General features: G+C 47.1%; 1 protein-coding gene across 3 annotated transcripts in view; it reads right to left on the bottom strand.

Annotated features, from left to right (window-relative positions):
• STRADA (STE20 related adaptor alpha) overlaps window positions 1–22,119 on the bottom strand; it is a 231,010-nt gene extending 208,891 nt beyond the window's left edge. For 2 of the 3 annotated variants that reach the window (XM_078645053.1, XM_078645057.1), the window contains exon 1: window positions 21,978–22,119. The gene's annotated coding sequence lies outside the window, so the exon portion shown is untranslated. The remainder of the gene's footprint in view (window positions 1–21,977) is intronic. The other variant, XM_078645055.1, reaches the window with a different exon arrangement.
• Between the last annotated feature and the right edge of the window lie 536 nt (window positions 22,120–22,655).

Below are 22,655 nucleotides of genomic sequence, written 5' to 3'. Positions count from 1 at the left end.
TCACTCTACTACACACTCTCTACTACACACTCTCTACTACACACTCTCTACTACACACTCTCTACTACACACTCACTAGTCTCTACTACACACTCACTACTCTCTACTACACACTCACTACTCTCTACTACACACTCTACTACTCACTTACTACTCTCTACTCACTCTCTACTACTCACTACTACTCACTATTACTCTCTACTACTCTCTCTACTACTCACTCTCTACTGCTCATGACAATGCCATTTATTTATCTGTTTCCAAAACCAACACATAAATAAAACATTTGTCATTTACAATGCCAAAAGCGCTAACTTTTGCAAAGGCGAGACCGTTGCATTGTAAATGCTTGTTTGAATATTGGGATAATCTTCGCTCCCACCCAGGTTATTGGCGGGGGTGCTCCACTTGCCACTGCATTAGCCAGAAATAGTATATAAGAAGCCCAAGTATCAGGATCCAATAAGAAAGGATCAGCTGGGACACAATCTGGACCCGGAGCTTTTCCACGGGGAATAAGTTTCAGGACTTTTAAGACCTCAGTTTTTGTAAATGAAACATACGATTCTAAAATCGGTTCCATTAAAGCGGTGGTATCACTAGGAGGGCCTCTAAATTGGGCTTCAAAATAAGAGACCCAAACTTCTGGGGAAATATTGTTTTCAGGAGCAGTAGAAATATTCCCCCTGCCCCATTTTAAAGTATGCCAGAATCTCATCATATCCCTATCCTTGCTAGCCTCCAGCAAGTCCAACCAGTATGTGTCCTTCTAGGCAGTTTGAGCTGACTGTTGCTGCTCTCTATATAAACGTCAGGCTAGACTAATGGCTGGCCCGTCGCGTGACTTAATTGCCCTGGCCAAGATCTTATAGGCCTTCCTACAGGAAGCTCTACGGGGTAGAGGTTCCTTACTCTTTGTCCGGGATTTAGTAAAATGTGACTTAAGGTCCCCAAACAAGGTTTCATGTAACCCAATAATCACACTATTAATGTGCTCCTGGGAATCACAGGCTTGAAGAGAAGAGAGAGCGTCATCAACCAGGGATTTCATTGAGTTCCTAGCCTCTTCATTTTTGTTAATATACTGCCAACAAACTCATATTGTTGGTGAGAACAAGCTCACCTGAGCTAATTTTGGTGGGCCGTTGGGAGGTTGTGATCGTGGACAATAGTTTAAGACTCAGGACTAGGGGATCGTGGTTGCTTTCACATCTTGGATGAACCGCCATATCTATCAGCATAGGCCAGAGGGGCATACTTAATATTATGTAGTCAATAAGACTACATCTAGAGCCTATACTGAAAGTGTTCCTGGCCGATCTATCCGAGATCGCTCACCCATTTACAGCCCTGAGGCTTTTAGCTAAACAGAAACCCTTAAGATGCAAGGCTGCATCGGTCCATTTCTTTATAGGTGGGATTGAAAGCTAGGGAATATCCCACTTGGTGTCCTCCTCCCATCCTAAATCAACATCTTCACTGTCTAAGGGCTCGAATGTACAATTAAAATCTCCTGCTAAAATAACATTACTTAATATACGAAGAGTTCCTAAAAAGCTTTCTAAATCTACAATTGCTGGCGAAACGTTACCACCTGGAGCCCCTCTAGCATAGACATTGATCAAGAGAAGATCTAGCATTCCCTTTTTTAAGCTTTAAAACCAGAATATCTGGACTCTCAAGATTGACTTCCTGAACAATCCAGCCCCTATCCTGTCTAACCCAGACAGTCCAGCCACCCAATGGCCTACCCCTTTTCCCAGGAATCGCTTGCTTTGAATAATTAAGATAACCTGGGAAGAAAATGGGCGTTAAAGCCCAGGTCTCTTGGAAGAGCCAAATATCATACGTCACAACGAACTCTGCCTGCCCAATCGGCAGAGCCAAGCCTTGGAGAGAGACATACAATATTCCATGAAGCCATGGTGAAATTATGCTGATTCGGTAGCGTTTTAAAGGGCAAGGATAAACATCCCGGCCCTTGTAATTCGCCTCTCTCAGCTGTCCCACCCTGAAAACTGAAATGATTCTCAGTAACTAGAGGAGCTGGTAGGGGGTCAAACTGGCTCATGCCAGTGTAATCCTTAGTTGAAACAACCTCATTTGTATTAGACGGAACCTGGGGGTCTCTCATAACACAATTTAGAACTCCCAGGAATACTTTCATCACAACCAGCGAACACACTAAGAGCGGCATACGGAGGAGAAGATATGGCCCATGGTTCGTTTGTTAGACAGCCCTCCTCATATGGGGGCCTCTTGGGGAAAGCATAATTAATCTCCAGTCAATCAAGCTCCCCCAATGTTAACAGAGGATCAAATCTATTCCTCAGGCACAATGTACCATGCTTATCAGGGAGAGCATCTTACGTTGGGCGACAGGGACCTAACCCACCAAATGAGAGGACATTCCTCCTCAGGTGTTCTGGGCCTCCACTATAGGTCGATTTTCCCATCCGATGGAAATAGCCCAGTGGCACGGGACTAATTGGGCTCGATTGATTAAAAGACCCCCACTTGAGTATATAGTCAACCACTCTATAATCCCTAAAATGTATGACCACACAATCCCCTGAAATGTCCTTGCACCTATTCCCAAGCCAACTAACCCTTCGAACAAACAAGATTTCCCCCTGGTCGTTCACCGAGAGCGGTCTGTTCCTGTTCAGCCAGAACGATATTTTGTTCTTTAATTCAACAAAAGATTCTAAACAATCTGGCTTCAGCTCAGGTACCCCTGCTAATATAACAACATAGGGGGATGCTTCTGGGGGCCGATTAATGCAGGGTAATTGGTTGTTGCTCTCCTTGGATGGTATCCCTCTATTTGGACCCATAGACTGAAGCACTGGAAGGGACTGTAAGGAGTTAGGACCCTGGGGGATAGTTGTTGTCTGTACAGTGTTCAGCTCGACAGTACTAGAGAAACTTCTCATAGGAGCACTAGTTATTTGGTTAGGCTGTGAAGCTAAGGGCAATGCTGGGCCTATCAAGGGGGCTATTTGGGCAGCAGGTGGTAGACTAACTGGGGGTGGGGCAGATTCTCAGGAGTGGCCTCAATACCGGAAGATTTAGCAATTGGAGGAGGATGTGTGGTACTTTCCGTGTTCTCCCCCCCCCTGTTTTCAAAAGGGTGACTACCTTATCTATCCGGCTCAAGATTGTTTTCACCTGCGAATTCATAAGTTGGTCAATATGTGATTGCAGGTCGGAGATTAGTTGGCACGCCCAACTAGGGGGTGCCTGCGATCGAGGTACATGCTCTATATCCTCCCCTACTCTCCAATTATCTTCACTCTGGACCAAGTGATTTTTTACCTGATTTGGCCCCCTTATGTTTAATTTTCCTCACGATAACCCCCTTTTTTTTGTGGTAGGTGCCTTTCCCTTGACTTTGATTTTGCGTTGGACTTCTATACTCGGTGACTGTGCACAGGATATCTCCTCGACAGGCAACACTAAAGAATCACAAAGGGAATTAAGAATGGTGTAAGTCTCAATCTCTTGGGGCATAGGAGTAGGGTCAATTTGAGGGGTGAGCGATAAACGCCTTTCGGTGCGCTCGATTTCGCATGACACCACACCGATGGCTTTTTGAAGCATTTTATCTATTGCGGTGGGTTGAATAGACGTGGTGGAAAGAGTACCCTTTTGCTTTGCCAGAGGTCGGAAGTGTGGGGAGATGGTTTTACCCATTTTGGATGACCTAGTTCGCACAGTACTTGCCATTATCCTTAGGTGACTCGGGAAAGGTGACTAAGAATTTTTCACAGTCGTGTCGCGACTGCAGTCCAAGTTAATACAATATTTAGTGATTCAAACCCACCCAAGTCTATTCGGTATGCAAACACCCAACTCTGCTGTACTAACAATGCAAATACCAGAGTCTTAGGGGGAATGGCCCAGTCCAGTCGCTCCCAGTCACGGACAGGCACAGATAGGCCCGCCCTTTGTCCCGGGCTTTGTCCCTCGCCGCGGAGGAAGGGGAGTGGCTTTTAAGCGTGGTAACAGCCCGTCTCCCTGACTCGCAACAGGTGGAGAAGCAGCGATGCAACCTGGGGGCCGTAGTCCAAAGCCCGGGTGTAGACGCTGGGGTGCTCGTTACTTGGGGGGGGGGGGGGGGGGGGACGGGCAGCCCTCCTCTTCTCGTCCGCTCACCGCTGTAGGAAGGTGGATATCTGACTATGGTTACCCCCAAACTTTTTGCCTGGTGTTTAGCTGGTTTATGACATAGTTGGCCTGGGATCCTGCTATTCAGGGACCCAGGCTAATTGCTCTCTCCTTAAAATGGACTCCATGTACCTTAGGTACATACACAATTGGAATTGGCTCCCCTTATTGGCCCCTGTAACAGTGTACCCAGGTTCCCAGGGCATAGGTGCTTCCAAGGCCTACCAGGGGCTGCAGCATGTATTGTGCCACCCCTGACCTGGCCTCCATATTTGACACAACTGGCTGATCACTCAGCTGGGGTAAGTCGGTGTAACCACCCCTTACTTAGGTGTAGTATGCCTATACCTAACCTAAAATGGACACATATGTTCCTATCAGTCACTCCTATGGAAGGCCTCATCAATCCCGGAGGCAGAGTGCTTGGAAATATGTGAGATGGTGCTCTGGCATGAGCTGAGCCTGTCTGCAGCTTTCGGAACCATGTCCTTTAGCTGTTTCATGATATTGCCATACCATATACTCTTAAGTGCATTATGAACCTCGCGGTTAAATGCTATCTTGGGTTTGGCTTTATCAAAACATGTCGAGTAAGGTGTCATACGAATTGGAATACTACCCCCTCGCCAGTTCTGGCGACGGGGGTAGCATTCCACCCTTCTAGAGGGACACGACATGTACCTAGCCTGAACCCCGGTTAAAGTTAAACAGAGCCTTAGCATCCCAAAATGGATGCTGCCACCACAGACACAAGTCTGACCTCCTGCTGCTGGGAGTCCTTCCAGCGAGGGCACCTTGGACAAAGGGTTTCCTGCCTGGGGAGGTGCTAGCACCACTCCAGACAGGATTTTGTGTATTGGGTAGGACAGGGCTGAATAGAATCAGACATGCCTGGGGCACACAAGGTGTCCCTGTGCATAGGCCAGTTCAAACCGGTGCTGGGGCTTTCCAGCCCCAGTCCTGGCGCGAAACTGGACAAAGGAAAGGGGGTGTAACCACCCCCCTTCCTGGTTCCACCCAGAGGAGGGACCTAGTAGGTGATCCGGCCCCCCAGATTCGAATAAGAGTGGGAGCTGTGTCCTGAGACTTCAGATCATCCTGAATCAACTTGAAATACAGAAGAAGACTGGACTTCAAATTCTGCTGCACAGAAGACGGAAGAGAATCTCCCTTGTGGCCAAGGAGTGACCACCCTGTGAATACAGGCACCAACCAGCAACTCGACGTCTGCTTTGCCGCCGCCTCCCGCCGGAGCCCGAGCCCAGAGCCTGACAAGACCCAGACTTCTCACCGCCCGATCCACAGTACCTGCAAAGAAGGGACCCGTGGAGGCACCTAGAGACGTGGGACCGGACCTCTTGGAAGACCCCCGAAACGCTGACTGCGCAGCATCAGAGGCACCCTCGACGCTGTGCTTTGGGGTTTGAGAAGCCCCAACCTCGAGCAGCCCTTGCACCGAGATCAGCCCCCCAGCATCTCCACGATCTGCGTGGGGCCCTTTTGCATCGTGCCACTTGACGCGCCATCCCGGCCACTTGCCACGTGGCTAGCGGCCATCTTGGCGACGAAACCTTCAACTTACACTGCGGGTCTGGTTGCTCCAGACTTGCCCTCGCTCCTGTAAAAAGGAGCCCCTGCTCTGACCTTGCTGGTCCGAGTAACAAGCCTTTTTCGATTCCTGCGTGGCTTGCACTAGCCAAGGCCTGTTTGCTCCAATCAAGTTGCCGACACCGCCAACAGCGAGAAGCCTGCGTGGGACAGCTCGTGACCGACTCCTGGACGTCTTCGACCCCTCGTGTCCACGTGGCTGCAGAGAGAAGCTACACGACATCACATTGCGCCCGACATTGCCTGGTTCCACTCTGGTTCCACGGTAGTCACTGGCTAGTGACTTTGAACATTGTCCCCTCTGCTTTCAGGTCGTCACCTCTTCAGATCCACCCTTGGATCCACCGGAACTCTTCACATCGAGTCGCCTGCAGCATCTTCAGCTCCAAGCACTATCGACCTGCGTGACAAAACCAGACACTACTTCGACCCTATGCACCCGCTTCCTGTGGGTGAGGTAACTCAGCTCCGCCGGTGTTCCCACACTGGTACACACCTCTAGTGTCTGTGTCTAAAGTTTCATCCTTCTAGGTCACTCGGAAGGTTCCTTTTTAACTAACTTTGTACCTTTTAACCACCATTGACATTGCATTGGTAAAGCGTGCACTTTCTGCACTGCACCCGAGTCCCGCGGGCCTTTCCCGACTTCTTCACTGCTAGTCCCGAACAGCTCCAGCGATTCCCCAGGCCCTAGGCCTCTTCACTTTCCCCATAGTGGTTCTTATACCACTATTTTAGTATATGGTTTAGGTGGCCCCTAGGGCTCATCCAAATTGTGCAACTTTTGTGTATTTAAACTGTGTTTTGTTTTAACGCATTTGCTTCTGTGCTCATAAAGAGTATCAGGGTTATTTGTAGAAATAAATCCATATATATTTTCAATATATATCTGTGTGGTGTCCTTTCATTTGGTATTCAAGGGATTGTATATGGTAAAACAGCTTGCTTCACATGCCTTTACAGAGTTTAGCCTAAGACTGCTTAGTCCATGCTACCCCTAGGATAGCTTGTCTATAAGGTTGACTTTACAACCTGCACCATAAGGGTTGCTTGGCATGGTACAAGGTGATCACTAGAACTAGTGAGCATCATATACCAGGCCAACTTCTCACAACCGCCATCTGCACACCTCGCCAGTCACAGGGCAAACAAAAAAAGGCTCAGAAGTGGCTCCCAATGCGCAGGGATGATGACAGCGCTTTTAAGCGTGGTAACAGCGCGTCTCCCTCACTCCAACAGGTGGAGAAGCAGCGATGCACCCTGGGGGCTGTAGTCCAAAGCCCGGGTGTAGACGCTGGGGTGCTCATTACTTGGGGGAACAGGCAGCCCTCCTCCTCTAGTCCTCTCACCGCCACCTGCCCACCTCGCCTCGCCAGTCACAGGGCAAACAAAACAAGCATTTACAATGCAATGTTCTCGGCATTGTTAAAGTTAAAGTTAAAGCTATTTGGCATTGCTCATGACATTATTTTAATTTATGTTTTGGTTTTTAAAACATAAATAAATGGCATTGTCATGTAGAATGCCAATAGCTTAATCGCTCGCAAATGCGAGACCTATTGCATTTGCACCCACACAGAGCCACACACACACACACACACACACACACACACAGTGAGCCACCCACACAGAGCCATCTACATACACACAGAGCCACCTACACACACACACACAGAGCCACAAACACACAGAGCCACCTACACACACACACACACACACACAGAGAACCACACACAGAGAACCACACACAGATCCACACACACACAGAGCCACACACACACAGAGCCACACACACACAGAGCCACACACACACAGAGCCACACACACAGAGTTGTTTTTCCGTCTGTAAACATGTGTGCAGCCACAAAATATGGCAACTGGAAGCCTTGAATGTAATTTCGGGGAGGGGAATTCAGGCTTGAGGAAAGCTTCCCAAGTGGGGGGCTATAATCCGTCCTGCCAGGGTTGGCGTCCTCTAACTGCGCCGAAACTACGCTACGAATTTGCAAAATACACAAAGCATTACAAAGGGGGTGGGGCGAGAGCCGCTACCTGCCCCCTCCAGGGAAGGTGTAAATCGGCACCTGTGGACAATGCGGCATGGGTGAGATAGTACAATCCACATACCATTCACAGCTCAGCAGGCAACCTGATGGCTTATTGCAGCGCACAAGGCATTAATGACCACCAATCCACCCAGCCCCCTGACTCTGTGCCCCAGAGACACCCGCTGCTAACCCTCCCTTCTGCATCCGCTGGGCCCCAAACAAAAGAATTCTAAAAGCCATCATGAATTAAAACAAATTAGTATAAATACAAACAAAATGGATAGATAGGAATTAAATAGTGTTTTAGGGGTCACCCATGGTAAACAAAAAGGATCGACGTGTCACTTCCTTCCTACGTCATAAAAGGAACTTGGATAAAAATGAAGGTCCCTGGTTTAATTTTGTTTGTAGACTTAGCGAGAAACAGCCAGCCTCATGTTTTCCAATACAAAATATTTATAAAAGTACACATACGCTCTGCTTTCTTGGCCCATATTGTATGGGCTCATTCCCTGAGGAACTCTGTTCGGGGAACTCCCAGTCCAGGTTTTTCTCTGCATTTTTGGACGTATAGTTTTGATTTTATAATGGAATCAACAGGGCTACAGCTGTAAAGGAGGGAGAAAAAAACGTGACCTGGATCAGATGGACACACTTGGAACCAGGAACGTATGAGCTGGGTGGGCATACTTTGTTATAGTGCGATTATGGGAAATGGCAGCAAAATTACGTGTATGGGCATAATTTGCTAATTTCATGTCACAAATTAACACAAAAACACTGAATTTACTCCGACTACTCCAGCATAATTAACATTTCACCACTAGTTTTCATTCACAAGTGCAACATGGCTATAAATAAAAAGTGACAGTGGCAGAGATCTAAGGGTCAGCAGTTTCTTTATCCCAGTTTTTTTTTAGCTCGCACCAATTGCATTCTGGTACTTGTAGTCCTGACTGTGACACTAACTGCAGGTCCCAGAATGCAGATGGGTGTCAACCGTGCACACATTGTGGGCTTCCTAGTGTAAGGTGATTCGATGCCTGGTGCCCTGTAAGCCGTTCGGCGCTGCCATGCCGGGCAGCACGCAGGGGCTGGAGGTCTGGAGCGGGCCAAGGCACGGAGGGTTTGGAGGGGGGGGGGGAAGGCGGGGGGGGCAGCCGTGCACCTGCCCTCAGCCCCTCCACAGGACAGACTCACCCCACGAGCAGGTTCATCTGCGGCTCCGGGGGCTCCTCGGCTGCAGGAGAGCTTACCTCAGAGGCAGGGGGCTCTGCACCATTCAAAGAGAACTCATTCACAGACAGGGACATGTGTGGCCTCGCAGAGGTAAGAGCTCCTAAGCGGCAGGAAAGTTCCCTTCAGAGGGAAGGAGCTCCATTTTCCTTTATTTATAGAGATCTTTACACTTACCGGGTCAGCGGTAGCTCTTAGCTCTCCTCAGAGGCAGGAAGCACTCTCTCACAGAACTCACCCAGAGACAGTGTCACCTGAGACCTCGTCGGGCTCACCTCGCTGACGGAGACAGCTGCAGCTCTGAGAGAGCTCACGCCAGAGAGAGCTCCCTTCGAGCTCACTCACTGGGCGAGCTTCCCCTCAGCATCCGTCTCATTTAACGCTCCCCAGGGCTCTCTTAGACAGCGCAGGCCCAAGAAAGGGCTCCTGACACACTGCAGTCCAAAGCTCTTAGATCACATCAGAGACAATGACAGGGCCGGCACCTCGGACAACAAGTGTGGCATTTCACAGTTTGTTTTTACAAATTAAGCCCAGATTGCTGTGGAGATAGGGAGGTAGCAGAGAGCGGCTGTAGGCTGTGATTATTGCCAGCAGAATCAGTGCATGGGGGAAAGGAACACCATGTTTCTCAGAGGAGAAGCAGAAATGCCTCGGAGAAACCAGCGTCATTTTTGGGATTGAGGGGCGTGTTTTCGTTCTCTTCTCTCCCCATTGGCTGGAATGTTAAATTCCAGCCAATGGGAAGAGGAGAGAAAGTAAACAGAAAGAAACGAAAAAACACACCCCTCTGTCCCAAGAAGACGGGGCTTAAATGGAGTGACGCCCCTCTCCTCCAATGGCTGGCCAGCATTTACGAGGCCAGCCAATGGAGAAGAGGGGCGGGTTTAAGCCCCCAATACTGTAAACATACAATCTCGGCTGTGCGAACACTGCTGCGCAGTGCAACGCTAGGCCGAGACCTAAAAAGGATCAATAGTGGCTCCCAATGCGCAGGGATGATGACAGCGCTTTTAAGCGTGGTAACAGCGCGTCTCCCTGACTTGCAACAGGTGGAGAAGCAGCGATGCACCCTGAGGGCTGTACAGTGGCGTAACGACCCTTGAGGGGGCCCCCCCTGCAGGGTAAGTGAAGGGGCCCCCTCCAGACTCAATCTAGAGCTCCCCAGCATAAGTGCGGTGCTGACGGGGCCCCCTGGAGGGTGAGGGCGCCCCCGCACCGCGGGGGCTGCAGGGGCCTGTGTTACGCCCCTGGGGCTGTAGTCCAAAGCCCGGGTGTAGATGCTGGGGTGCTCGTTACTTGGGGGGAACAGGCAGCCCTCCTCCTCTCGTCCTCTCACCGCCACCTGCACACCTCGCCTCATCAGTCACAGGGCAAACAAAAAAAGGCTCAATAGTCGCTCCCAATGCGCAGGGATGATGACAGCGCTTTTAAGCATGGTAACAGCGCGTCTCCCTGACTCACAACAGGTGGAGAAGCCGCGATGCACCCTGGGGGTTGTAGTCCAAAGCCCGGGTGTAGACGCTGGGGTGCTCGTTACTGGGGGGGTGGGGACAGCCCCCTCCTCTCGTCCTCTCACCGCCATCTGCACACCTCACCTCGCCAGTCACAGGGCAAACAAACAAAGGCTCAATTGTGTCTCCCCACTCATTATATTGAAATTAAAAAGTTCCTACAAGTAAAAAACTCCTAATTCGTTTTTCACTACCTTAAGGCCTACCTCTCCCACAGGATAACAATTGGATTGTCTCATTACATTCAGTAAGTGCAAACAGTTGATTGGGAACAGGTAAACATTTCATGTTGTGTGAGAAATTGTATTAAAAATTATTTTTGTTGGTAAAGTCAGATTTTAAGTTACAATAATGAAAATGCCACTTTTAGAAAGTTGGCATTTAGAGAAGTGTAGAGAAGTGTGGCTCAATGGTTAGAGCGGCAGACCCTGATGCAGTAGTCTGGCTGGGACCAGGGTTCAATTCCCACCTCAGCGGGTCTCGGGCTCAATTTCCTCGGACCTGATAATTCTCGCCTCGGTGCCTATTCTAATCATGAGTCCCACTCTGCACCTCTGGGCAATAGCTTGCTTAATCTCTACAGCGACCCCAACAACGCTGAGGATGCCTGACTTCACCTTGGGGGTGCCCAGAAGTGGGCTCCTCACAGGGAAAGGCTAGGAAGGGTTCTTCGGCGGTATTCGTACAAGCGCCGAGATGCCTACGGGTAGTCGTGCGCTATACAAGTGCGTACTCATCATCATCATCATTTTCTTGCCCTAGCTTACCTGCAGCCTGTGTCACATGACTGAGTGCAGTTGGACTTTGTTTATTTCTCCCAGACAGTCAACCAATAAAAGGGATTAGGTTTGCCTGGATGGACTATCACTGGCAGGATTGGGTGGAGCAGGGCACAGCCTCACTTGCAACTGAATAGGCTGTGCCATGCCTTCACAGAAAGGACTTCCTACCACTGCACTGTTCATGCAGCCAGCTTGGAGCAAGGGCAGGGGGCAGAAAACGTCAAACATTTTAGAGGGAATTCTCTAGAAACTTCTACTTCAAACAAGCATTGGCATAGCCAATAGGTCTCACCTTTGGGACCTTATAAGTGTTTAGCCATGCAACAGTTGATGTTGTTGCACCAAGGATATTGTGCTAGATAACTAAACACTTCTAAGGTCCCAAAGGCGAGGTCTATTGGCTATGCCAATGCTTGTGTGTTTCTGCTAGCAGGAATGAGGGGGGGGGGGGGGTTGACTCTCCTCCTCCATAACAGAGGAGCAGCAGCTGAACCCATGACAACCACAGCACAACATGGCACTCCACAACCTGCATTGGCATCCCTCTACCCACCCATGCCAGGCCTGTTCAGCTCTCCTGACAACTCAGAGATTGGAAGGTTGAATTGAGTTGCTGTGATCTGAAGGTCCCAGGTATCTCAAACCATTCATTTCAAATAGCGAATTGGTTTCAAAGGTCTTGATGTTTGGCCCTGCAAAGCAATGTTCCCTACAGGACATAGCAAGCCATTACTGAACACAGGCACCCTTTGTAATGTATTGTACCTATTAAAGGCGCTGAACGACATTAGCATATTGATTAGCATGGTACACCTTTCACTGCTTGGTTGGGGAAAGTTACGCTGAATTTCGACCATCAAGGATAAGGTATGTAATGTGTGTGCGCTGCCCTTATCCTGACCGAGGTCAGTGGGTCTAGGCAGGTAGCTAAATGAGGAGTAGAACGCTTAATCATTATAATAAACTGTTTCCGGTTGGAATTGTGTGGGTTATCGGTGCATGAGGGACTAGCAGTACAATGCCCATCTCATGCGGTTGCGATCATGCAGCAGTGCTTTGAATGGAGTGACTTCGAGATGTGCATGAGCTTCCTTCCCCGGCGGACAGATCGAGACATACCCTCAAACATCACACTGGGCTCCGGAAACATGGCACAGCTTGGGCGCAAACACCACTCTGGGTTGAACAATATCACGGAGACCCACTGTGACCTCCCCAGCACCACTGGTCCACCTCTGAGCCCAGCCCCTAGTTCTTTTGTGTATCCCTGTAAATAGAACGGACCAATGTTGTGAGGAAAAGCGTGATTCTTCAGTTCATGAACACTCCTCCAGCATTGATGTATGTGCAAACTGTAAAGCGCTAGTTAAAAAGCTCGAGAAAGTCACATTCTACTGTGGCGGAGGGGAGGGTTGGAGATCAATATTTAAAATCGATTATACCCACAGAAAAAAAAAAAAAAAACACACACACACACACACACACACACACACACACAATTATTAAAAAGCTTTTCAACAGGTTAGTGAAGCATGCCATTTCTAGAGTGGATTGTTCTCATTTTGGTCAGATACTTACTACACCGGATATTAAATTCCCTTGTAGGATAAACAGAGGACAACTATGGCGAGAGACGTTTTCAGCGATATTTATAGAGGGACACGTAGCAGCTAGGTTCATGGAAATATGAGATTTATGGCCATAAACGTTTCAGCTCAGTGCTTGCACATTTGCAACACCACGCAAACCCAAAGGAGGCCTTCTGAAGGTTGGCATCAGCAGTGTAAAAGTAGAAGAGTAAGTATTTTATCCCTGTGTCCACACAAGAAAACGGAAACTACTGCGGCCAATCCACATGAAACTAGAGCGAGAGCGTTAATGTCGCCTCACATATTGTATAACAGGGCAGGAGGCGCGAGCTGATTAGCTGTCTGTAATAAGAGTTCTTTCCCAGTGCACGCAGGCCTTGGGCGGCCCTTTGTGCACTGCCAGGGGTATAAAGATGCGTCCATGTATAATGCATGGACTGCGGCAGTGCGCGGCTGGAAGAGTCAGCCGAAAGAACATGGCGGGATAGGTTTCTCGCACATCCTGGCCACCGTCACAGCGCTCGGCATGCCACAGAAGGCTGGAGATGAATGCGGCGGAAGGGAATACAGATGAAGATAAATTGGAGAGACTCAGCTGCTTCAACCAGGTCACTTACAAAATCTCCCACCAGGTGACTAACCAATTTAAGCACTCAGAATTAGACTGTGTGCGCTACTCAGGCGGGGCGAACCGTGGCAGCTCCTGCCATGGGGGTGGAAGTCGCAGACTACAAAGCACAGGCAGAGCTCAGGGGCAACCTAAGCACACAGGCAAATACAGCAATGAGACAAAAAGCAAACAGAACAAATCAAGCAGACCACACTCTGAGCTCTGCTGCTCTCCTCAGAAGCTGGGACTGTGGATGGCAGGAAAGCTATACAGCTTTGAAACATCCAGCCCAGAGATAGCTTTGATTGTAATCACTCCCGCACTTCTGCCACTGGACACTCAATTTAGTCTCTGGACAACTTTATAGAGGCAGGGGAAAGCTACCCAGCCAGTGCTCAGTTTGTAACGAGCCGCCTCACCGCGGTTCAGAAGGGTTGTTTGTTGAATGCGGCAGAATGGCTGAAAGGCCTGGAAAAGCCGATTGGCGTGACCTGTGGAAGATTATGAAGGGGGCGTGTGGGAAGGGCAGGGCCGGGCTTCAGCGTGGGCAGGTCTGAAAAAAAGGACTTACTGATGAGGAGCTAGGCCTGCCCTGGAAGCCCATGTGGAGCCGCCCGAGCAAGAGGATTGTGAAAACAGACATGGCGGAGCCGGTCTGCCCTTTGGAAGACCAGCCCTGAAGTGGTCCGCGCGTAGGCTCATGCTCGCTGCTACAGGAGAAAAACAGATGGCAGGCTGCATGGTGGGGAATGGGGGCGCGGCTTCGAGGCTCAGTCCATGTACAGCATTTACCTTGCAGGAGCGAGCAGCGGCGCCCTCGGTTTCCAAAGCGCAGGCGCGATAACCGCAAACAATTGGCGTCGCTGCTCGCTCCCGCAAGGTGTTGCCATACATGCACAAGCGCTCACTGGAAACAGTGCGGAACATGCACAAGTTTTCCAAAAACTGCAGACCGATTCCAAGAGGTCACTCCTAAGCTGCGCTTTCGTGCTGATTAGGCGAGACCTAAAAAGGTACTGGGTATCAAAATAGGACCCTATGGCCCACTCTCCATTTTCAGAACTGCAGACGGACTCCGAGGACTGGCTGCTGAGGTGTACTTCAGAAAACTGCTTTGCTGCCTGAAACCAGCTTTGAACCCTCAGAGGCCTGCACTGCTGCTTGAGCCTTGTTCCACTGCTTGAACACAGGACTACCAGAGTAACTGCAAGGGCTAGTTGGTGACATCCTGATCAGAGCTTCGGGAACAGAAAAAGCTCCAACAATATTGAACCCACAACATGACCCAGCCTGAGAGAGTACTAACCTTGCCCCAAATGGTGCCTCCTCCCCCCAAAAAAACACCCCCAAATTCCTGGGCCCAAGGTGATGGTGTAAAAGGTGCCAGATAACCAAAATCCAAAACTTGGGATGTAGAAATTTTGGGCTAAAAACTGCTCTGAGAACCAAGAGGAGACTGGGACAAACTTGCAAGTCTATCCACCCAGAATGCATCGCTGGTCAGCCAGACTTCCCCGCAACTCCCGCTTCATTCCTCTCCACAGCAGCAAATCCTGTTCAGTGGTCCTTTGCCAAAGGGGTATCCAGCCTCGTGGAACTCTCTTAAACTACAGCCTCCAACTTTGTGCTGCTGGAGATTTTCGACTTCCAAAAAAACAACTAAGTCAGAGCATAGAGAGCTTTATCTTGACGTTGTTAAGTAGCCTCACGACGACAATGCCTCCTCCTTGAACTCTTATCTTCTCCAAGATTTTTTCTTCAAATTTCTTATATGTCCGAAGGAAAGCACCACCGGAGCCACTTCTTGTACCGGACTTGCAATCCAGCGCGGTAGACCATATTTTTCGACTTTGACCTGGTCTTGTGCGAATAAATGTCCACAGTTGGCACTTTGATCTTTTAGGCACTAGTTTTTACCCTAAACTTTAAAAATTCATAACTCTGGTTCTATTGATTGGATTTTTGTCATTTTGGTTTCAAATAATTAATTAAAATTGACTATTTTACTAAATTGGTGTGGGATTTTTCTTGGGTGTGTTTTCACTTATTACAGTTTGTGTGCTGCACAAATACTTTACACATTGCCTCGAAGTTAAGCGGGACTGCTTTTGTGCCAAGCAACAATAGGGTTAAGCACTGGTTAACTTTGTGACTTTTGTGGTTCACCCTGGCAAGGATGGAGGCTGTCGCTTGAGCAGGGTTAACACCCTACTAAACAAACAACCAAATTTCTCACATTGAGGAACTCTGTTTAATCACCAACTGGCCTCGGTTTCACTGATGTACAGGTAGATTTTAGAATGTCCACAGTTTATGTACGCACTATGTTTAACTTTGTGACCCATTTTGTCTCAAGACAATGCAAACAAATTCAACAACACAAGTGTCCACATTATTATATCCATGTTACAGTTCTCTAAAAGTACAAAATTAATAATTAAAAAAAAATAATAATAAATAAAAAGAAGAGGAAAAAGAAAACCATGGCTGTTCGGGTTGAAGTCAAAGAAGTTTTTCTAGTTACTATGAAATACTGAATATTAATATGAGAAACAGACACTTTTTATATACTGTTAGCCACCTCAGTTTTTCAGTAACCCTGCAAATAATATTACCCAGTTCAATAACATTGCAAATGATAACAGGCATTACCATTACCAAATGCAACCCTCAAAAGTATTCATTTATTCCATTTAGAAGAATGAGGAATTATGTTTGCCATGCCAAGACTCACTTTATGATACAAAATATGCATCAAAATACATGTAAGGCCCAACAATGCATCTATTAATTATAATAATAAAAATAATAATCATCATCTTTTATTTTTGTGATATCCTAATAGACATGATTTACATTAGATTAAAGCATATTAAACACCAACTACTATAAAATACAAAGTTTACTGTATGTACTGATTTGGTAGCATTTGTGTCACTATTCTCAATGACCTAGATTACTAACACCCCCGTATAGCTAAAGCTATAGCCCAACGGAGTGCTAGCTAGAAAGTACATGCATGTTTTCTTTTTCTCTGCTGTGGACAAAGTTATGCATATGCCTTCAAGGTTTAAGAAAATGTATCGGGTAGGATCCTTAAAAACATGAAACATAATATTGTGAGGTACATCCATGCCCTAGGACGAAACGGTTTTAACAATAAAATGCTAGATAGTAATGGTTTCAGTTATCGCACCTCGTGTATACACATACAATTTACTGTGGGTAAAGTCATTTCAAAGAGAATCAATAATGTTCTGGGTAGTGCTATAATGGTTTAGAACGCCTTACTACCAAAAAGTGCATTACCACACTGAGAAAAATCCAGTATGTTAAAATGATATATTAAAAACCAATACACTTAAAATCGTATTGGAACAGTAAGTACGATGTTCAAACTGTAAGGACTTGTTTTTACAAAGCAGTTCTTGTTTATTGCAAAACATACAGTCAAAAAAACTTCAGATACAGATGATTGACAAATATTTGTCATTCATCTGTATCTCAAGATTGACTGTATCTGTTTTGCAATAAACAAGAACTGTGCTCTTTAAAAACAAGTCCTTACCGTTTGAACATTGTGCTTAAAGAAATTATTTTGGCTTAAGTTTCAAATGAGGCAGTATACGAAATAGCAATCCAACATCAAACAAATTGAGAAAGTAAATACTATTACCTCAAGAGAACAAATTTTAAAAAAAATGAAAAGTATTTATCAATCAGTAAAGTGTTATGCCAGGTTAGTCAAACCTATGCAATTAGGCATCCCATTTGATAAGAAAATTACATAAGATAATTAACATTAGCTCACTCAATTCTTTTCCCACCTTAACTATGGAGACATTGAGAGTTGGGGGAAATCAAGGAAGGCGATGAGTTTGCCATGAGGATTGGTTAGGTGGATCCCGGCCAAGTCTTTTTACTCAAGGAGGAAGGACTGGCAAAAACGAATGAAGACCACCACATATGACAAAAATCTCCATTTCAAAAACTGCCTTGAAATTGTTCCATATTTAACCATTTTCTAAACCTGAACTCGTGACACTTCTCTGGGCTGGTCCCTCACATGGAAAACAGCATACAGGAAGATTCCAGAGAAGAGCAACAACCAAATCCTGACTGTACAGAGAAGACAAGCATTGGCAAAGCTAATATGTTATGTTATCGGTGTTTTCATAGCGTGCTACTCACTCATGACAGACAGTATCAAGGCGCTCTGTCGCAAGTGTTTGAGGCAGCCCTGGGGGCTTACTCAAAAAGAAGGTCTTCAGCTGCTTGCAAAGTCGAGATGGGGAGGCTCTGATGAGTGGAGGGAGGTTTTTCCAGCCTTCAGGGGGCACATACAAGGTACAGCCCACTGCTGCTTTTGTGCAGGCGTGGGGTGTGTGCTATTGAGAAAGCAGAGCTTTCTTGAAGGTTAGGGGAAGTGAATGTGGCTGTTCAGATAGAAAGGGCCAGTGTTGCGGACAGCTTTTTAGGTGTGAGGGAAGAGTTTAAAAAGTGTGTGCACTTATGTATCGGGAGCCAGTGCAGTTCCCTAAGGTGTGGTGTGATGTGGGTCCAAAGTGGAAGGATGCGGGCTAGTCTGGCTGCCATGTTTTGGACGGTCTGTAGTCTTCTTGTGAGCTGGTTAATAATCCGTGTGTACAGGGCATTTCCATAGTTTAGTCTACTGGTGACAAGGGTTTGGTTTATCATTTTCCTGTGATAGAGCGCGACGCTTTGGCTTCAGTATGGGCAATGATTTCTGAACCTTCTTATGGGGTAACTATGTAATCTTACGAACAGATCACAAGCCACTTGTTCGAGTGCTAGGTTCTGGAGGCAACAAAACCTGTTCAGGTATGTTGGCGGTCAAGTTCCCAGAGTACGATTGTGCAGTAGATTTGTATGCCCAGATGGAAGAACAGTGTAGCTGATTGCTGAGCGTCCTCCCATCGCACACCCATCTGTGGCTTGAGTGGTGTGAGGGTGAGGGGTGTGAGCGTGAGGGGGTGTATGCTGCTCAATGGGAGAGAGGCTGGCTGATGAGGAAATAAAAGAATTAGCACGTCTTCTTTTATTTCTTTAGGCTGTATGTTTGAGGCTAGAGTCTGAAAGTATCTAATGTATGCTGATGAATGGGAGAGCAGGTGTGGCGAAATGGTATGAGCTGATGTATGCTGCTGAAAGGGACAGAGGCTGGATAATTCGGATGTAAAATAATGTACCCAATATATGATGTTGAATGAGAGAGATGCTGGTTGTTTTGTGTGTATATAGGTAAATTTATCATTAGGTGTGGCGAAATGGTATGAGCATAAGTATGCTGCTCAATGGAAGAGAGGCTGGCTGATGATTAATTAAAGGAGTTAACACGTCTTCTTTTTTTTCTTTAGGCTGTATATTTGAGGCTAGAGTCTGAATGTATCGAAGGTATGCTGATGAATGGGAGAGAGGATGGTTGATTTATTTCGAAAGACGTAAAGGTTGACAAAGTTGTGGCGAAATGGTATGAGCTGATGTATGGAGCTGAATGGGAGTGAGTGTGTCTTTAATTGTATTTGTAGATAAGTATGTTTAATGAAAGCCAGCACCCCCTCCTATGACTGTAAGTAGTTAATTTTGTATTGCTTGCGGTGTTTCAAAGTTTTATAATGTAAGCATAGAGGCTAGAGTCTGTAAGTATCAAATGTATGTTGGTCAATGGGATTGAGGCTGTATGTACCCTAAGAGAACGTAAGTCGTAACTTGTAAGCTTTAAGTCTGTGTGCAAAATGTGAACTATAGGAGTTTTGTTTAAAAAAGCGTCACGTTTCCAGTGTTTTTTTTTTCTTTCAGTGGGATGTGTTTTTTTTTTTTTGTTGTTGGGGTTCTAGGGCTAACAACCGGCTCGCATCCTGCTGTTCAAATTAGCATATCCCAAAAGCAACTTCACAACTGATTAGAATCTTGACGACGGCGCTTAAAGCACTCTAGCATCCTGTAGTTTTGTTTACGAAAGCCTTGGAGTCTGGGGCCTGTGTGTTTATGTAAATGGAATTGAAAAGTGGTCCGAGCGGTAGAGACGTATTGGTGGGTGTTGGGTGGAGTGTTTAGTGAAGTGGATGGGAGAGAGGCTCTGTGTTTGTTTCGTTCGTAAAAAGCAATCTCCCTTATGACCCAAAAGACATACTGTAAATTTTCGCATGTATTTATTGTCCCCAAGTATTGTAAATGTTATAGTAACGTTATTCCAATGATGGCAACATCGGAAATTTTTATTAGGTGCAAGCCTAGAGAAACAATCCCCCAAATTTCCATAGCACGCTGTAGAGGGAGGGGGGGAAATAGTATGCCTGCTGAATGGTGGTGAGTCTGTGTCTTTTATTAAGTTTGTACACAAGTATGTTTAAAGTAAAGCTAGCCATCCCTCCTGTGCCTCGAAGTTGCTCTCAGTTTTGTGTTTGTGGTGTGGCGAAGTGGTATGAGCTGATGTATGCTGCTGAATGGGACAGAGGGTGGATGCTTCTGATTTAAAATAATGTGCACTTTTTTTTCTTTGTTTTGAGCCGATGTATGTGAATGTATCGAATATATGATGTTGAATGAGAGAGATGCTGGTTGATTTGTGTGTGAATAGGGAAATTTATACAAAGGTGTTGCGAAATGGTATGAGCTGATGTATGCTGCTCAATGGGAGAGAGGCTGGCTGAAGAGGAATTAAAGGAGTTTGCACGTCTTCTTTCATTTCTTTGGTCTGTATATTTGAGTGTAGAAAGAAAGGGGAGAGGGGGCCAGGAGGGGAGAGACGGACCTGCGGCGATTTCCGAAAGGAGTTTGCACGTCTTCTTTTAATTCTTGAATGTGAGCACGGCTGTATTGCAGTGCCTGTTTGTGCCCAAGTATTTTGTACTGAAAGTTATACACCCCTACAGTGACTCGAAGTTGTGATGCGAGCCTAGAGTATGAATGTATACAATGCATGCTGAGAGGTGGCCAGGAGGGGAGAGACGGCCCGGCGGGGATTTCAGTTTGAACTCGTTTGTTTTTGTGGACTGTATGAGCGTGCTAGAAAGAAAAGGGAGAGGGGGCCAGGAGGGGAGAGACGGACCGGCGGCGATTTCAGTTTCAAGTCGTTTGTTTATTGTGGACTGTATGAGCGTGCTAGAGAAAGGGGAGAGGGGGCCAGGAGGGGAGAGACGGACCGGCGTCCGTCAAAGTGAAAGCCGTGGCTGTATGAGCGTGCTGGAAAGAAAGGGGAGAGGGGGCCAGGAGGGGAGAGACGGACCGGCGGCGATTTCAGAAAGGAGTTTGCACGTCTTCTTTTAATTCTTTAGGCTGCGATTTTTGTGGACTGTATGAGCGTGCTAGAAAGAAAGGGGAGAGGGGGCCAGGAGGGGAGAGACGGACCCTCGGCGATTTCAGTTTCAAGTCGTTTGTTTATTGTGGACTGTATGAGCGTGCTAGAGAAAGGGGAGAGGGGGCCAGGAGGGGAGAGACGGACCGGCGCCCGTCAAAGCGAAAGCCGTGGCAGTGAATAAATTAGGGGAGGAGAAATGCCTGAGGCACAGCGCATGCTGGGGATAGCCGTGGGAGGGAGCCTTGACGCTTTCATGTGGACGCGCTTTTAATGTCAATGCGCCATGAAATCGCGCAAGTTGGTTAAAGTCTGTTTAAGCCCCCATAGTCTCGCAAGCTCAATGCGCATGCGCATTGACAGGCGAGACCTAAAAAGCAACACAGAGGCGGGGCAAGAAGCACACGAGGGAGACAGCAACACAGGGGAGAAGCGCAAGAGGTAGAGAGCAGTGAAGGCGATGAGGATAGAAGTGTAAAGGTGGTAAGGTAGTGGCCACAAGATGAGAGCAAACACACAGATGGGGGATAGGGGATAGGGCGGGTCGAATATTTGGCGGGGATAGAAGAAAGAAACACAAGAGAGAGAGAGCTAGAGAACACGCAGTCTGATGGAGTGCTTTACAAAAAAGAAAAGTAGTTTCATAAAATTGGGCAGTAGAAGGACAACAGTCAATCAGTCAGGAGGACTATAAAGAGACTATGCCCCAGGTGATAGATCAAGCACAAGATGGACAACGAAAGCCATTCAATAAGAAACAAGCAAATGAGAGAGGACAATACAGCCATCCAATGCAAGCATAGGGCGAGCTGTAAGTTGACTGTAGGCAGTTTGCGCGCTCTGGTAGGCTCGACCGAAAAATGACTGCCTTTTATAGGGCAATCACCTTTCTATTGCCCAACATAAGTGAATATGAGGCTTAATGTGTGGGTCAGTATTAACGTCACCGTTTGTAAACTACGTCGTTGCTGATCAACTTTGTCTGGTGTCGGGCGTGCACCCTAACAATATGTAACATCATAAGGCGCGACACCAGGAGAGACCAACAACGGGTGATTTTACTCTCAAGACTGCCTGCTTAGCATGTGCCCTCCTTGCCTACCTTGCTAATCCGTCACGTACTCCGCGAAAAAGCTGATCCAAGCCCCAAACTCTGCTCAGTCAAGGGTCACGCTTATTACAGACACGGGGCGATAAAGTCCATTACAAGAAACGGCCTGGTATTTCTATGACATGTCACGTGACAAAAGCCACTTTTTTTTCGAACGCGCATGCGCAATTACAAGCTCCACCCCGTTTGCAACACATTTTCTCCGATTGGCTAGCTAATTCATTACTTGCGCTTAAAGCTATTTAGTGTATGTAGCTAAATGGAAGCTGAAGAGGATCAATGGAGACTTAATAAAGTTCGACTGAGTCTATTATTGTGATAAGTGTTTAACACTGCTACCGTTGCCTTGTACCGTTATCTACGGACGTGAACAAACTCAGGAACTCCCATCCCTCCCACCCCTCCGATTGAACAGCTGAGAAACATCCGCATCCAATGAACGAGCCCAATCTAAAATTCTTCCAAACCAATCCGAAATCACTATAGTTTCCCTACTACTAGAATGATTTGTTTCTCTCTGCTACATTTGTTAAAAGTAACTGGCTAGCACACCTTTGCAGTACTTGCTCCAAATACGATAATAAGCATATATGTGTGAGGTACAATAATGAACAACGATCACCTTGGTGGTTACAATGCCCTCCTCTCCACCCCGACGAGTACTTTCAA

The sequence above is a fragment of the Lissotriton helveticus genome, chromosome 5_1, assembly GCF_964261635.1.
Source record: "Lissotriton helveticus chromosome 5_1, aLisHel1.1, whole genome shotgun sequence".
In the NCBI taxonomy this organism is placed as follows: Eukaryota; Metazoa; Chordata; class Amphibia; order Caudata; family Salamandridae; genus Lissotriton; species Lissotriton helveticus.
Note: the sequence above shows the minus strand (reverse complement) of the source record. Positions and strands in the feature narration are given on the sequence as shown.